The sequence below is a fragment of the Poecilia reticulata genome, chromosome 3, assembly GCF_904066995.2.
Source record: "Poecilia reticulata chromosome 3, P_reticulata-male-v2, whole genome shotgun sequence".
In the NCBI taxonomy this organism is placed as follows: Eukaryota; Metazoa; Chordata; class Actinopteri; order Cyprinodontiformes; family Poeciliidae; genus Poecilia; species Poecilia reticulata.
Window position 1 is genome coordinate 4,612,343 of NC_088832.1, and position 17,298 is coordinate 4,629,640.

Below are 17,298 nucleotides of genomic sequence, written 5' to 3' on the forward strand. Positions count from 1 at the left end.
TCATATACAATATTTTCAATAATTTTAATACTAAATATGTTTTCTTCAATAGCTTCCAGGTCATGTGAAGTATTGACTCAGAATCACTTAGTAAATTGTTCTACTAGTCTGTATAGATGAGGCACAAACATTTGTTTTCCATTTTTAGCCATTTTTTAGGATTTTTTTTGGTCAAAATTAAGTGTTTTTCTTCAATAGCTTTCAGATCATGTGACCTATTGACTCAAAATCACTTTCAAATAATTATACTAGTCTGTATAGATGAGGCACAAACTTTTGTTTTCCATTTTTAGCCATTTTCCATTTTTTAGGATTTTTTTGGATCCAAAACGGATCCCCTCAACACCTCGCCTGCGCCTAGAAATTCTGTCCATGAAGGTAATGAACAGAATCGGTGACAAAGGGCAGCCTTGGCGGAGTCCAACTCTCACCGGAAACGAGCCCGACTTACTGCCGGCAATGCGGACCAGACTCTGACACCGGTCATACAGGGACCTGACAGCCCGTATCAAAGGGCCCGGTACCCCATACTCCCGGAGAACCCCCCACAGAGCCCCCCGACAGACACGGTCGAACGCCTTCTCCAAGTCCACAAAACACATGTAGACTGGTTGGGCGAACTCCCATGCACCCTCCAGGACCCTGCTGAGGGTGTAGAGCTGGTCCAGTGTTCCACGACCAGGACAAAAACCAAACTGCTCTTCCTGAATCCGAGGTTCGACTATCCGGCGGACCCTCCTCTCCAGGACCCCTGAATAGACATTACCAGGGAGGTTTAAGAGTGTGACCCCCAATTGGAGCACACCCTCCAGTCCCCCTTTTTAAACAGGGGGACCACCACCCCAGTCTGTGAATCCAGGGGAACTGCCCCCGAAGTCCAAACCCGTGCAGGGGGGGGGGGGTGCTTGAGCACCTGCCCTTTTTGCTCCTTGCCCCCAAGTGCCCTTTTGGTCAATTTTTTTTTGTATTATTTTCTAAGCCCTCTTGTGGCACATAACATGTACTAAAATTATTATTATTATTATTTTATTTTTATTTTTTTTTGTACAATATAATAAGCCGGTCATCTTGTTACCTTTGACCTTTTGCCCGTGATGCATGACGCAGTTGCCTCTCGCACACCGAGATAAGGCGGCTAACTGGAGCTCAACGTAGCGAACGTTCCAGATTACAGAACAGTTTTGGTGAATAAAAAAAAACGTTTTTGGTGAATAAATTGGAGTGAACTTGCTACTTGTGAGATGACAGAAACCCTGAAGTATCGTTTCTGCTTCAGCACAGAGTAGCGGTTTAATCAGAGATAATGAAATACAACAGACACCATCAGGCCTCTGCGTCTGCCTTTCTCCGAAGAACCACTGAGCGGGAGGAGACGGCCAGGTGAGGAGAAACTGTTCTTATCAATTCAGTATTTTTATCATACAGACATTAGGCTGTTGTTGTTATGCTATTAGCTAGCTGCTAGCTAACGACTTTGCTAGCAAAGCTAGATAACTAAAAAGCTTCTTCCCTGTATTGTTAATGATATCAGTCATACTTTAGTATTTATTATGCAATAAGGGCACATCGCCCGTCCAAAACCGATCATCTCCATAATGGATATATGTCCGATCTTCTCATTTCCTTTGCTGCATAATGTACATTTCATTTATTCTGGCGTTAGGTAAATGTATCTTGAAGGAAAATAACACTTAAATAAAAGTCCAACAAGGATATTAATTTAGAATTAAAAATAACTCACCCTGAATTACCACGATAGATATAAAGTTTGTAATTAATGAAGGGGAAAAAACTCAACCCAGACTTTAAGTAAGTTTAGGGTCATGTTCGCAGAGTATGAAGTTAAGTTTTTTTTCCCAATTATTCAATGGGGGGAAAAAACTAACCTCAGTTAAGTAAAATAAACAAAATAGACCTGCAGAAAGAAATTACTAATAAAATATGTTACATATGCATAGTTGTATGCTCTATGTAGAGATTCTCCTTAGCTTTGATTGTAAATGTCACAATTTTGTAATTTATCATTGTTTGTTAAACAATGATAAATTGTTTATTAAACTTTGAAAGCTGAGAGGTTTTGTTAATATTCTGTCCTAAAATACGGTTGGATCTGCCCTTTTTTTTTTTTGAGCACCTGCCCCTTTAGTGGTCTCTGCACGGCCCTGCCGATGTCCATGCGATATTGCAGAGTCGTGTCAGCCAACACAACCCTACAACATCCAGAGCCTTAAGGAACTCCGGGCGGATCTCATCCACCCCCGGGGCCCTGCCACCGAGGAGCTTTTTGACCACCTCTGCGACCTCGTCCCCAGAGACTGGAGAGCCCAACCCAGAGTCTCCAGGCTCAGCTTCCTCAACAGAAGACATGTTGATGGTATTGAGGAGGTCTTCGAAGTATTCCGCCCACCGGCCCACAACGTCCCGAGTGGAGGTCAGCAGCACACCATCCCCACTATAAACAGTGTTGGTGCTGCACTGCTTCCCCCTCCTGAGACGCCGGATGATGGACCAGAATCGCCTCGAAGCCGTATGGAAGTCTTTCTCCATGGCCTCTCCAAACTCCTCCCACGCCCGAGTTTTTACCTCAGCGACCACCCACGCCGCATGCCGCTTCGCCCGCCGGTACCCATCAGCTGCTTCTGGAGTCCCACAGGCCAAAAAAGCCCAATAGGACTCCTTCTTCAGCTTGACAGCATCCCTCACCGAAGGTGTCCACCAACGGGTTCGAGGGTTGCTGCCGCGACAGGCACCAACAACCTTGCGGCTGCAGCTCCGATAAGCCGTCTCGGCAATGGAGGTACGGAACATGGTCCACTCAGACTCAATGTCCCCCACCTCCCCCGGAACATGTTCGAAGTTCTGCCGGAGATGGAAGTTAAAGCTCTGTCTCACAGGGGACTCCGCCAGACGTTCCCAGCAGACCCTCACTACACGTGTGGGCCTGCCAGGTCTGACCGGCTTCCTCCCCCACCACCGGAGCCAACTCACCACCAGGTAGTGGTCAGTGGACACCTCTCTTCACCCGAGTGTCCAAGACATACGGCCGCAGATCTGATGAAATGATGACAAAATCAATCATCGAACTTCGGCCTTGGGTGTCCTGGTGCCAAGTGCACATATGGACACCCTTATGCTTGAACATGGTGTTCGTGATGGACAATCCGTGACGAGCACAGAAGTCCAACAACAGAACACCACTCGAGTTCAGATCGGGGGGGGTCGTTCCTTCCAACCATGCCTCTCCAGGTCTCACTGTCATTGCCCACGTGAGCGTTGAAGTCCCTTATATTGTACATACGGTATGCGTACAATATAAACCTAAATATGTGACTGCTGGAGGTAGGCACCAGCACCCTTGCGATAAACTGTATTAGAAAACGGATGGATGAAAACCTAAATTTTAATCCATCAATACTTACAATATTAAATGGGATGCTTCGATCAGGTTTTTTGCTGCCGATTCCGATACCAATCACCAATGAGGCTCCCGATCACCGATCTTTTCTGATCACCTGGATTACTGTTAATTTTTTTTGCTTTATGTATAAATGATACCAAGTAATCTGGCAAAATTAAAAAATGACCTGGCAATAAATTCACCTAATTTAGGCATAAAACATGCAAAATACTTGTAGATACAATACAGCAGCTATTAAACATGTGTTAAACTCGAGGCCCGCAGGCCACATGTGGCCCGCCATGTCATTTTATGTGCCCCAAGATTTATTTATTTATTTATTTATTTTTTGCGGGGTTTTGCTTCTCCGAAATGGACAGATATTACATCTGCAGTGCTCCTCCAGAACGCTGCTCTCCTGGGTAAAGTGCACCCAGAAGGTTCCATTTGTTAAATCCACAGGATGAGTTACTCCCAGCGGTTTTTAATTCTTTGCAGCAGCGTAGCCGCGTCCGCAGTGGTTGAGCAGCGGACTGTACATTTTACAGTCTAATTAACTTTTGCATCGTCATTTATTTCCTCAAGATAAACTGCCGGCTTCTCAAATGGATTAACGTTGCATTCTCTTTAGTTTTCTATGGTCTGTAATGGAGACTTGAATTTAACGTGCTATTTCAACCAAAGGTTTTGAATGCGCTTCCTAACCAGACGTTCCAAAGCGTCCGGTCCATAACTCTTCAACACACTGTCAGCTCCTGGTCAGAAAGACGCATTTAGTTCAGAATCCATGATATGATATTCTAAAAGGATTTTATATTAATTGATTTCAGTTGCCTCTGAGATTAAATCTTTGCGTAAAGTCTATAATGTCTGCCCATGTGAACCAGTCAAGGGTGTTAATTAGAACCTGTCAAATGGACTTTAAATTTTCTGGTTGTTTTAAAAAATAACCGGTCAAATACGGAAAATATTAGGTTAACGTGACCTCTGTCTGGTTGAAGAGGGATCAGCTTTGCGTTCAAGGACATTCAAACATCACCTAATTGTTTTGTTAAGTGAGATACATGTTATCTGTGTAATAACAAAAAAAAGTTTTGTGAATGAAGTTGAGAGTTAACATCAAAACTTTTTATTATTTGTTTGCTTACCTTTAAACACTGATTTAAATATTGTAATTTTTAAACTGAGCAGTGATGTTACATCCATGCAAACTCAAATGTAATATGTATAACTTCAATACATAAAATCAGTTATTTAATAATATGAGGTGTTGTTTAATTTATTTTTAACATTGTATTTTCATACATTTATGCTAGGGGTGCCCAAGTCTAGTTTTCCAGAGCTACCATCTGCAACTTTAGATGTGTTCCTTCTTTAACACACCTGGACTCATTATAAGCCTCTACAGCAGTGGTCCCCAACCTTTTTATTACCGCGGACCGGTCAAGACTTGGGGGTGTATGGCGGTGATGGTGCTCCAGCTAAATCCTGACTATACCCAATTTCGGTTGTCTTGGAGTTTTTAATCGCAACCTGTGGGGTTTTTCCTGTCTGGAAACGAGAATACGACCTGCTGAAAGTGACAGGTAGCCAATCAAAAAGCGCGTTGACGTAAGAACAGAGGGGAATCCCAAACAGCTGACATATTGCACGATTGAGTCCGGTGGATATCGGAGATGATATGTGGAAATGTTTATTATTAAATCTAAAAGGTCATTATTATGTTTATTCAGTTAAAAATGTTAACTATGAAAAAACATATTCACCTTCAAATCATAGTGCAGCAAATAGAGTGGCTGCTCCCGTCGTCTTTTATCCACCGCCTTTTCTTTTTGTTACGTCTTTTATCTCTTAAAATGACTCCACAAACTATCACTATTGCTTCTACATCGTCATCCGTGTTTTGTTATTCTAAATTCCCACTAAGTTGGGGGGTTTTACTGGATTATCTGGAATTGGGATGTTCGTGACTGGAAGCGGTTCCTGTTGCTCCTAACATGGACACACGAACTGATCGAACCTGTTGGACTTTTATCAGCTCTGTGGTCACAGAGGTTTGGAGAATCGGCCGACAATTCTTAAATCTTTCCGTCTAAACCAGACTTAAGACTCACAACCGCAGCCCAAACGCTCTGACTCTGGTCGCTATGGTAACGTTTATATATCCCTTCAAAATAAGATACAGAAGCGCCACAAAAATTTACATTTTACTTTCGTAAAAACTTTTAACTCACGATACTGACTAACGGGAGCCCTGAGCTTGTTTCTCTGCAAGGAGATGGTTCCATCTGGGAGTGGTGATGGGAGACGACACCCGAAGTGTTGCTTATATCCACAGTCTGCTTGGTCTCTACGTGGCGAAGCAGATTGAAGCTTCATTGCCTCATTAGCAGCCGGTCGCCGCATGTTACGCAGAGCGGGCTTGTAATGTGGGACTCACCTACCGGTCCGGGATAAATCCATTCTCCTGTCTCTTCTCTGGGCCTTTTCCCCTTTGCAAAGAAACTTTCCAAAGACATCTGATCTGTTTCTTACTCATTTTGCTGCTTCTGGGCTCAGTGTTGGCGCGCAAGTATCCGAGAGAATCCGGTTAAAGGATTTTCAAAATAAAAGATTCTCCAAACTCAAATAATACATAAAACAGAAATATTTCACTATTTCTCGCGCGGCCCGGTACCAATTGGTCCACGGACCAGGGGTTGGGGACCACTGCTCTACAGTACCGAGTTGGTGCTAATGATGGAAGTCAACCTTTTGTCTGGGGTGTGTTTTAGCAGGGATGCATCTGGAGGACTGCACCTGCACTCTAAAAAATAATCCTGTAAATTTACAGTCAAATACTGGCAGCTATAGACGCCAGAAGTTTAATGTAAATGCACAGTAGCTGTACCATAATTAATCCTGACAGTAGATTACCGTCAATGCAAGCACGGTATAGCTACTGTGAAAGAACGGTAAACTTCTGGCGTCTATAGCTGCCAGTAGTTTACCGTTTATTTGAAAGAACAGCAAAATACTGGTGTCTGTAGCTGCCAGTAGTTTACCGTTTATTTGAAAGAACGGTAAAATACTGGCGTCTGTAGCTGCCAGTAGTTTACCGTTTATTTGAAAGAACGGTAAAATACTGGCGTCTGTAGCTGCCAGTAGTTTACCGTTTTTTCTCGAAAGAACGGTAAAATACTGGCGTCTGTAGCCGCCAATAGTTTACCGTTCTTTCAAAAGAAAGAACGGTAAACGCCCACATGACAGGTCCATCACATGTGAGTGGAAGTCAGCAGAGTCAGACAGGGGAACCCCATAACACTCTACACATAACAGTGATCACAATGCAACTTATAACAAATACACATAACCATATGGACCCCAGCAGAAGTAAAATACAGAAACGTTAAAATATTACGGCGGTCGACAGGTGCAAATGCGCAGCAAACACAAAAAAAAACAAATACAACAAAGAAAAGACGCAAACAAAAAAGAAATGCAAAGAAATATATAAAAATAAGTGTTCCAGAACATTAGAGCTTTGTGTCCGAATTCAGGGTCTCCATCTTTTCAAGCTTATTCTTTCATGGGCTTGAGAAACGACCCGGTCTACGGAAGAGTGGTCCTGCGAAGGCAGAGAGCATTGCAGAGAAGATGTAACCTTCAGCTAGCTGCCTAGCCTCCACCTCGGCTTTATGTTCCTTAGCAGCCGTGACACAAAATGATTTAAACAATGTTTGTAGGCGAGAATGTAGATGTATAAATCTCACATTTCTGCTCGGTTCATCAGTGCATCACCTAATTGCAACATTGGTCCGATGTTTTCAGAGATGTCTGCTCCCGCTGTATTAACACCCAGTTCCCCTCGCCTGCTGCCAGCTGGTCCAGGTTTAGTATACCACGGGAGAACACCTGACTCATTTGGGTTTTCCCAAATGACAGTTAAACACAGATATTAAGTCAGGTAACATCTAGTTGTAATATTTTGGTTCACTCAAATATTTCATTTATTCCTGAGCAAATCGGTTTGACTGATTAAAGTTAAGCCTAAAAACATAATAGTTTGATTAAATTGTATTGTCTTACCTGAGATTTGGAGTGTATTTGAAAAGGTATACTTTGCTTACATTCCTTGTGTAAATGTGCTATACGTGTTTGAACATTTTAGAATCAGACTAAGATTTTTTAAATATACAACAGCCTTTATTACAAAAGGCGAAGAGTAATAGAGAAATCAGGAGAAAAAAAAACATACTTCGGGTCCGTTTTTTTCCCTTCGCCGCTATGTGATTCACGTTGTCACGGTTGCTAAGCAACATAACGCCACGGTAGAGGCTAAGCAGCTAGCTGAAAGCTACAGCTTCTCTCTTCCGGTCGTCGATGACCCAAGGATGCAAAACCTGACTTCGGACAGAGCTGTTCTTTGTTTGACTCCCCCTAGTGGTCTGGATCACTTCTGCTTTCAGCATTTTTTGTTTGCATCTCTTTTTTGTTGCATGTGTTTCTCTCGTCTTTGCTGGGTGTTTATACCTGTTGGCCACTGTAAAATACAGTGGTGAAAATACATATACCTTCAAATACTGGCATCTGTAGGTTCCAGTATTTTTACTGTAAATTTTGTTTTACTACTGCATTCACTTTATGAGTAATACCTAACCCAGTGTAGGCTTCTTAGACGTGCTACAATTGGTGAGGTTCTAAAATGCATAATCAGAACTTCACATAACACAAAAGAGAATGCAATAAGTAACCTTCAGAATAGAATTTTTATTTAAAGGCACCACTATGCCTCAAACCACATATATTTCCAATATATTCAAACATTCAAAACAAATAACACAAAACCACTCCTCAGAGAACTGGTAAAAAATAGGCCTTCAAAGTCAATATATAGTTTCACTAACACCGGAATAAAAATTGAAGACTTTCAGTTTACAGCGACATGAACTGGGTTTAACTCATTAATTTCTACGAGCTTATGAAAATAAAGACACAGTTCTTAAAATATCCATGCTTTGGGTATCACTAAGCAAATCAATGAAAAAGGACTTCCACAATCTAAAATTCACCATGGCTGAAATAATGTGGAATTCTAGTATTAACACGGTTTTAAAATGTTTTCAAGAGTCCAAGTGGCACTTACTTTATTAGATGCAGATGAAGGCACAGTCCAACATGGAAAAAGAAAAGACAATACAATTTAGATCCTAAATAATATGGAAACAGAAATATTTCAAAGAAAAGAAAAGGACAACAACTAACCTGAATGAGATGCCACTCAAAGTCCATCAGGTTTTTGATGAGGGTGGAAACCTGAACATTGACTGTCACTTTTTCTTTTGAATGGTCTTTCCTGTCTTTTTGGACACCATCTTCCCATGACTGGCTTTTGTGCCCCTTTCTGAGTTAATCCCAATGAAGCGACTAAAAAACAAAATCAAAAATGGGAAAATTCCTGAGAATATAAATAGTGTGGCATTCTGAATACAGCTGGTACAATATATAAATAAAGTTGTTTTTAATGACGTAAAGAGAAAACATCACCACCTTTGTCAAATGTTAATTATAACTTACTTTAAAACCATGTCATTTTTAAAAAAATTATAGGAATGGTTTTACCGTTGAATGAACCGAAGTCTTGGCTGCCTCATGTTGATATCGGAGGTTGAAGATGAAGAAGATGGACAACACTGTCCTGTCTGGAATGTTGGCTCGACCCTCTCAAAGACAATATGGCCTTCAATGCTGACCATGCAGAAAACTGCTTGCCACAGGGACTGTAATAAACCAAGTACTTAATTGGAAGAACATAAAACAAATCCTCTTATTGATACAGTATGCATTTAAATGATCATCATAATAAAGAATGTCCACTCTGCCAGGTAAAGTAAAAGCAAGGATCTTAAACTCCTCAATTGTCATGCAAGTCACATCAATGTTGAAAACTGTAGGCTGGATTAATTTACAGAAATTGTAAAGGAATTCCTGGTACTTTGCATGGAAGGTGAAGTGTGCTTTGAAAGTTAATCAAAAGCTACCTTGGATGATCTTGTGATCACTGATCACCATCAGTTCACCAAGTGTCTTTGGTGCTGCTCTTGTTTTCACCAACATGCAGAAGGAAAGGCTGTCCTGGTTCCACGGCAATGAGGAAGGCTTCAACACTGGCTTGCATCTTTGACATAATGATAAGAAGAAGAAGAATAAAAATTATTAAATATATTTAGCAGCACAGCTACATTCAGATAGCAAAAAAAGCTAATGATAAAGTGCTTCTACAAAGAAGTAGGTTCATTAGAATATTCACATATCTGCACATATCTGAAAACATGGTCCACAGTTTGACATGAGCTGTTTTGGATTCTTCTTGTGGCCTTTGGATGTAGGACGAAGCACATGAACCAACAGAAGAATGCCTGGTTTTCCCAGCCTGGAGGAACAACAGGATAAATAGCAGACACATAAGGATAATACATAAACATTTTAAAGAGAAGTGAGCAAAACTAACCAGACCCACCTTTGTGTGTGTGTGTCACCATCACAGTCATTCAAAATACTTTGTCCACCCGGTTTACCCTGGAGAGCATTTTTCACCACCTACAACATAAAGCATAAAAATGTCAGAAATAATTACCATGACCATGAACACAACTCAGACATTAGGCATTATAGAAATTAGTCAGCTTATAGAAACATTCTGGACAGCATTTCTTCTGCTAACCTGTCAGAAGAAATGTGTTGAAGTCATAACAGGCTTCAGTCACCAACATGACGTACTAATGAAGAAAAAAAGAGGCAGCCAATATGTCATTGTTTATCATTATTTATAGAGACAAAAACATTTTGGCTTAGCTTTGATCGCATAGATCAAACCACCAGTCCAGCACAGCCACTCTCCCCATTATGCCGTCTAAAACTTCAAGAAAACGACTCCGCAGCTAAATAATGTTAACTCAAACAGCCTTTCTGACAGTTTTAATGTTCGTTTAACCACCCGACACCTGCTTGGCTAGCTTTAGCTGCTAACAAAAATAATAAACCAAGGGTGCTCACGTCCAGTCCTTGAGAGCTACTGTGCTGCAACTTTTCGATGCATCTTTACTCCAACAGACCAGGATCAGCTCTGAACAGACCTGCTAACCTGCCTTTCATTTGATTCAGGTGTGTTAATTGGTGCAGGGAAGCATCTGAAAGTTGCAGGATGGCAGGTCTCAAGGACTGGACTTGAGCACCCTTGTACTGAACAGTGGTACTGCAATATCCAAACAAATAAACTTACGTTAAGCATAAGTTGATACTCTTGCGCAAAAAGGAAGTCAATGCATTCATAAAAAATAATCAAAATCAAAAACATGATGGTCTTAACATGGAACTTACCTTGTTTTTTTTGTTTGTTTTTTTTAAATAGATCTTTATTGAGATACAGAACACATAACAGTATAAACGCAAAAACATGTTTTAATAGCTTTGGGGAACTTACCTTGTTATGATAAGCTCCAGACAAGACGCCATACTGCTGTCTCCCGGGCAAACACGTGACGTCACAGATACGTTGCGATTGTGGGAGCAACTCTTTATCAAACACCATCTCTTTAGGGAAACTGACAAACCTATCTTTGAATTTGACTAAACAAGTGTTTAATTAACATTGTATTTTTAACATACAACACCAACACTGGTAATCTAACATTTTTGATTGTGCTCTGTAGATTTCAATTCATTCCCTAAAAGATTTACTATTTATTTTTCTTTCCATTTAATATTGTCTTTAAATGCTGGTTCACTAAGATGCAAATAAAATGTCTTGCCTAGGAAAAAAACTGTATTGTAAAATTATTTTGCGGTAGTTTACTGCCAGTCGTCAGTCTTGATTGTGACAACAAAAGAACACATCAAATTGACAATATCCTACCATATTTTGGAATAACAGTATGTTACTGCTGGAATTCCGTTGTACATTTACAGCCATTTCTAAGAGTGTGGGCACTCCTGATTTGTATTGTCAATGTGGCCCATTGAGGGTGGCCAATATGCTGAAGTGGCCCTCGGTGAAATTGAGTTTGACACCCCTGAGCTATTCAGTCAAAAGGACAACTGAAAAACCTGCAATCAGTAAAATAATATTTAATAGTAAGGCTCTCAGTACCATAAATTATATATGAGTCAAATAAATCTGCCTATATCAAATAATGTCAAGTAAAAAAGGAAACATTCACTCAAAGTCAAACACAGGCTGCATCGAAATAAACAATCCTTCCGGATAGCATGGCTAGCTGATTAATGCTGGTTCTGATTGGCTGTTTCTGACCGAGCGGAATAATTCTGCAGAACACAGGAGGAGGTAGAGGAGATCGATAATTTTTTCAGAGATTATCTGTCTTGTGTTAGGACAGCGAAAGTTTTAATGCATATCTAAAATCTTTTCTTTTTTTAAGTTACGTGCTGCAGCTTTAAGCAGAGGTTTGGTGTGAATGGATCTTACCAAGCTCCGCCCAGAAACGCCCCTCGAAAGTCCCACGTGACTTCATGTCTCACATTAACCTCCTCACAGAGCTTAGCTTCTATGGGATTTTTCGTTTCGACTGACTCTGCAGAGTATTTCTGAGTCGATTAGTTTAGCATTTCTGCCGGATTTTCACAAAATATCAGCCACGACAATGGACAAGGGAACCAACAAGTTCATGTCATCTCTTTTGGACGACATCAAGATGTTTTAGCCACGCAATGCCTCTATCATTGTGCGAGTTGCAGCTAAATGCTATCAGTCGATGAGGAAAACAGCAGATCCTCAGCATAAATATAGCTGTGGACAAGATCACTGATGGCTATTGTTCTTGCAAGGCTGGGTAAGTCGGGCATTCATGGTTTTGATGGTTTGAATGGGCCTAGGACTTATACACGGTACTCGGTGCTAGCGTGGCTAACACAATTACAGCTTAATAAAAGCCAGCGTGGCTAACACGATTACAGTTTAGTAAAAAGCCTTTTCAGGTAAAATGAAATCTTTAATGTATGTCAGATACGGTACACTTTGCATATTGATCTGTTAAGCTAACGTAAGGCTGTAACAGACAGGCTTCAAGGTGTAGAAGTTGTATCGGTACTGCCATTATGCTGTACTTGGCTAAAAGGTTTTCATAATGGATGTGTTTATTATTGACTATTTTTTTTTCATTCACTAAACACAAAGAAAGCAAAGCAATAATACTTATGCCAGCAGACACTTTGTTCTTATTGATCCTACGACGGTTGAGCTGCAAATGCGGCCGTGCACAAGCGTTAATCCAAGCAAGGCATTTCGTTTCAGATTTTGGAAATCTGAATTTTAGTTCCACAAACACGATCAGGATACCTGACGTCGCTTGTACAGATACCCACTGACGGAGAACCATTTTTTTTCGACTCCTGACGCAAAAACTTTTTGTCGGTCTGGTAGTCCACAATGTACATTAGAGAGAGTTTGTGAGCCGGTAACCCACGTGATAGCTGCGCTGTGACGTAAAATGGGCATTAGCCAATGAAATGCGGCCCCTGTGGTAAGGTCCATTCACTGCAGGTGGAGCAGAAACAGCACTCCGTATGTTTCTGCTCCAGAAACACACAGTGTAGCGGCGGTTCAACAACGAGAACAGTACCAGCATCTTACACTGCCAGTTCGAAAGCTTAAAATATATTTTGGGTTATTTGTTTAGCTTTCTCAATGTAACTAAAGATAAACGCATGGATGAGTTTCTCTAGCTCTCGCATAAGTCCTCTAATTCTGGAGATGTTCTTCAGGTGATAGAAGAACATTGTGACTGTCTATCTGGCTCTGAAGGTTCAGGTTATAGTCCATCACTAGTTATAGATGTACAACTCTAGATTTATATCTTTAGGTCCAAAGATAATAACTTCAGTTTTGTTTCTTTTCAGCTGTAGAAAGTTTTGGCACATTTATCTGTTTTAATCATCTATTCAGTTACTGGAGGGGTTCAGAGCAGTGGTGGAGAAAGTACTCAAAAAATGTTCTTAAGTAAAAGTACAAATACACATATAAAAATGTACTCAAGTAAAAGTCAAAGTACCACATTAACATTTTACTTAAGTAAAAATAAAAAAGTACTGGCTTTTAAAAATACTTAAGTATTAAAAGTAAAAGTACTTGCTAATGCATTGCCTAATCACTAATCATATGACATTATGCCACAGATAAAGCATGTTTTTATTGCGTTTATTCTGTAACATAGTTTAGACTTAGATATATGATTCTATGCATCATAACTTCAGGGATGGAAACATCTCGTCTCCTGTCCTAACATAACATGAACTTCACATTTTTTGCCACACATTTATTTTGAAAGAAATCCAACTGGCAGAGGAGGACATGGAACCAAGGAGCCACGTAGCAAAGTTGTAGTCTGGACCACTGAACCCAAGACCAAATCAAAACCAGCACCCCATGCTACATGACAATAAAATTAAGTGCACCTATCAAAACTGCTTCTCAAATTGATCTGAAAGATCCTCCTTCAATGTCTGCCACCTTAACAGGTGACGAAAACAAAGAGCAATGAGCATGCTCTGCGTTCCTACGTTCTTGTTTTATTTATTCACCAATTAAATATAAAAATATTTTAATGAAATAAAATAGCTACTGCAGTGTACGCAGAGCATTACAAGAACAAAGAACAGCTCTCACTGAGGCTTCAGTACTATAGGACTTAGTCAAGATCCGTCCAGAAGAATCGGATCGTCCATGAATGTCATATTACAATATTGCACTTTGGTCACAGCATTGTCCCATATCTGCGACATGTCAGTCATCGCAGATGCAACATGTGTCTCAGTCAATACAGCTAGCTTTGCTAGCATCACGTCCACGGAGCTTACCTTTCTTTAAGCTTTCCTTCCAAGTGACGTTAAAAATTGGACGAAGTCCCCACCGTCTGTGAAAGCGAAGCGCTGCTGATTTTACATGTCGCCATATCTTATGATTTATGCAGCGCTTCCGTACTATTATATTACTGACGCTCAGAGGAAACCACTGCGCATGTCTTGGAGCTCCGCGTGCGAGTAAAGGGGGAGCCGATGGGTGACAACAGCCACGTAAGTCACGTTATTGCTCGGATTTTACGGCGCCACCTTAAGTCCCTGAACTTCACATTTTAACAGAAAAAAAAACACAATGCGACTTGGATGTAACGAGTAACGCGACAGTTTTGTAGAAATGTAGTGAAGTAGAAAGTACAGATACTTACTGTAAAATGTAGTGGAGTAAAAGTAGAAAGTATCCATTATTAAATCTACTTAAGTAAAGTACAGATACACAAAAATTGTACTTAAGTACAGTAACGACGTACTTGTACTTTGTTACTTCCCACCACTGGTTCAGAGTCACCTGGTGACATGGTAATGTAGAGCTGTGTATCGACAGGGAATAAAAAGGGTCAAATCGAATAAAAATGAGTGTACCTCATCTGTACAGACGGGTAAACAATTTCACACTGATTTTGACTCAATAGGTCACATGACCTAGAATAGCGGTTCTCAACGTGGGCGGTACCGCCCCCCAGGGGGCGTTCAGAGGACGGCAGGGGGCGTTGGCGGACATTTTTACAAAAGGGGGGCGCTGGGATGCCTTTGGGGGGCATTTGGCCGAAGGTAAACCTTAAATGCACAATACCAGTTTAGACTTTGAGCAACTTGGTAAAACTGTATTGTGTAACATTAAACCATGCTTGCCTGCAACTGTATCGATGGCAGTTCTTCTTCTATTCAGTGTTTGGTAGCTTCTGTTAGCTTCTTGGTGCAGCTCCGTTCTCCTGCTACTGGTAACTAAAATCACGATACCCTCACTGTGTATCCCTCTGAAAAATGAACCCATTTAAATAAAGAAATCCCTCCATGGTGACACCACGATAGAGAGCGTTCATTGTATAGAGTTAACACCGGTGCTGTAAGTGGTCCGGTATGAAACGGGTTTGATGGAACAACGGTACCACAACACTTTTAAATTTCAATAATCAGAATGCAGAAATTGTTTCCGTTGTTTTAAAAGGTTTATGTCGGTCTGCCTTTTCCCCATCGATACGATTCCCGACCGCCCTGTACCTTTAGGGGCTTAAAAAAAAAGACGCGCACATTGTGCAAAACTCTGAAACAGGAGAAGCGGGACATAAAACGGAGCGAAAAACAGATAATCTGACGCTGAACAGTGAAAAATCAACACATGATGTGAAACACATGACGATTAGGCAGAGCAGCAGGTGATGAGATTACTGATGATGACCGTCAATAAACGATCAAATAAATCTAGCAACAGAGAAAAAAAAACTAAGGTGAACATAGCAATAAACTAAGAGAGGATAAAACTAGTCAAATAAAACTAAATGGAAATGAATGAAGAAAAGAATTCAAGAATAAACTAAGAAACTAAAGTAAATGCAGAGGAATAAACTGGTATGGCAAGACCTTTAGAGCAATAATTAATACAGAGGACTGTATGGCAAGAATAAACAGACACTATTTCCAGATAAAAGGTAAAATAATATTGTTGAAGTGCCATGGGTTTGTTGAGACCACATCCAATACTGAGAATAAATATATCTTGGACCATAACAGTAAAGAACTGATCACTTATTTATGTTTTTAATTAGATTTGATATTTTTATTTCTTCAATATTATTTTTCATGTCAGTGTTAATGTCATGAGGCCGATGACTCCATGACACTTTCAATTTGACTCATTAGGATTTGATTAAGAACCAGATTTGTTCTTTGTAATTTCTGTCCAGTAAAACTATCAATCTATAAATCAATAGACAAGTCTATATAAAGATATAATCCATGTTTCTGTCTCATATTTGTATGGCATTAAAAGGACCTGGAACTTTTGTTTTTCTACTGAAATCTCTGGTTTGTACAATAAATGCCGTGTGGGTGAAGTTTTATAGATGGTACTCTGATGTCCCATTCTCCTGAAGGCAGCACAGAGCTGCACCACCAGAAACTGACAGAAACACTGAAGAGAAGAAGAGCTATGATTAATGTAGTTACAGTTCTATCCATGTTTTAAGGTTGCAGAGCTCAGTCGTTTTGCAAATAGTTCAAAGTTTAAACTGGCATGTTGTACATCTTTTATCTGGTCATTTTGTGGAATATTTAACAACTAGAAAATGGCACAAAATAGGAATATTTTATCCACTCTGATTGGCTGCTGTTAGGCCTACCGATTTTAACTTGAATGTTCATTGCATTTTTCGTAGACGCCTGTGAAAATAATTTCTATTCCCATGACTTTTTTGTTCTCTGGGAAATAATTTTTGATGATAAATACAGAAACAAGTATAAAAATCAAAACATCTACAATAGTGATAGTAATATTAATGATATAATAATAGTCAGTGCAAAGTAGCCTGCAAATTCTTTGGTGGGGGGCGGTGAGGAACCTGGATAAGGGCTAGGGGGTCGCTGGGCCAAAAAAGGTTGAGAAACACTGACCTAGAAGCTATTGAAGAGAAATGCTAAATTTAAACTAAAAAAAATAGGTAACAAAAATAAAAATTTTGTTAAAATGGAATAAAAATGCATGTGCCTCCTATACAGTTTAGTACAACAATTGCACACTAATTTCTAGTCAATGTGGCAGACAATATGGAAGCTAATGAACAAAACATTATATTATTTAATATTAAAATTATTTAAAATATTGAATATGACTTGACATTTTAATAGAGGGTGGCATGAATTACCACTTTTTTGTATCAGTTGGTCACAAGGCAAGGCATTTATTAACATTTGTTTGACAGGAGTGTTTGGTTCGGAAATTTGTTGACAGTCCCTAAGTGAATCTCCGAACGCTGAGGAGGGAGCTCGAGAACAGCTGGCTGAAATTAGCGTTCATAAATTGGATCAACTTTGAGCTAAACGCTCCTTGCTCG

At 40.1% G+C, this 17,298-nt stretch overlaps 1 protein-coding gene and 1 long non-coding RNA gene across 6 annotated transcripts in view; both read right to left on the minus strand.

Moving 5' to 3' along the window:
• The window catches only part of arnt2 (aryl-hydrocarbon receptor nuclear translocator 2), a 161,662-nt gene that overhangs the window by 139,781 nt on the left and 4,583 nt on the right, over positions 1 to 17,298 (minus strand). The window lies entirely within an intron of this gene.
• Positions 7,663 to 15,030, minus strand: LOC103462322 (uncharacterized). Of its 3 annotated transcripts, none has more exons than XR_014086825.1 (6): positions 10,101 to 15,030; positions 9,897 to 9,976; positions 9,418 to 9,809; positions 8,999 to 9,156; positions 8,642 to 8,803; positions 7,663 to 8,521 (listed from the first exon to the last, which is right to left on the minus strand). It is a non-coding gene; the product is annotated as an uncharacterized LOC103462322 (long non-coding RNA). The 3 variants fall into 3 exon arrangements; XR_001776454.2 differs by having other exon boundaries at positions 9,418 to 9,554; positions 9,687 to 9,809; positions 9,897 to 15,027; XR_014086824.1 differs by having other exon boundaries at positions 9,897 to 15,029.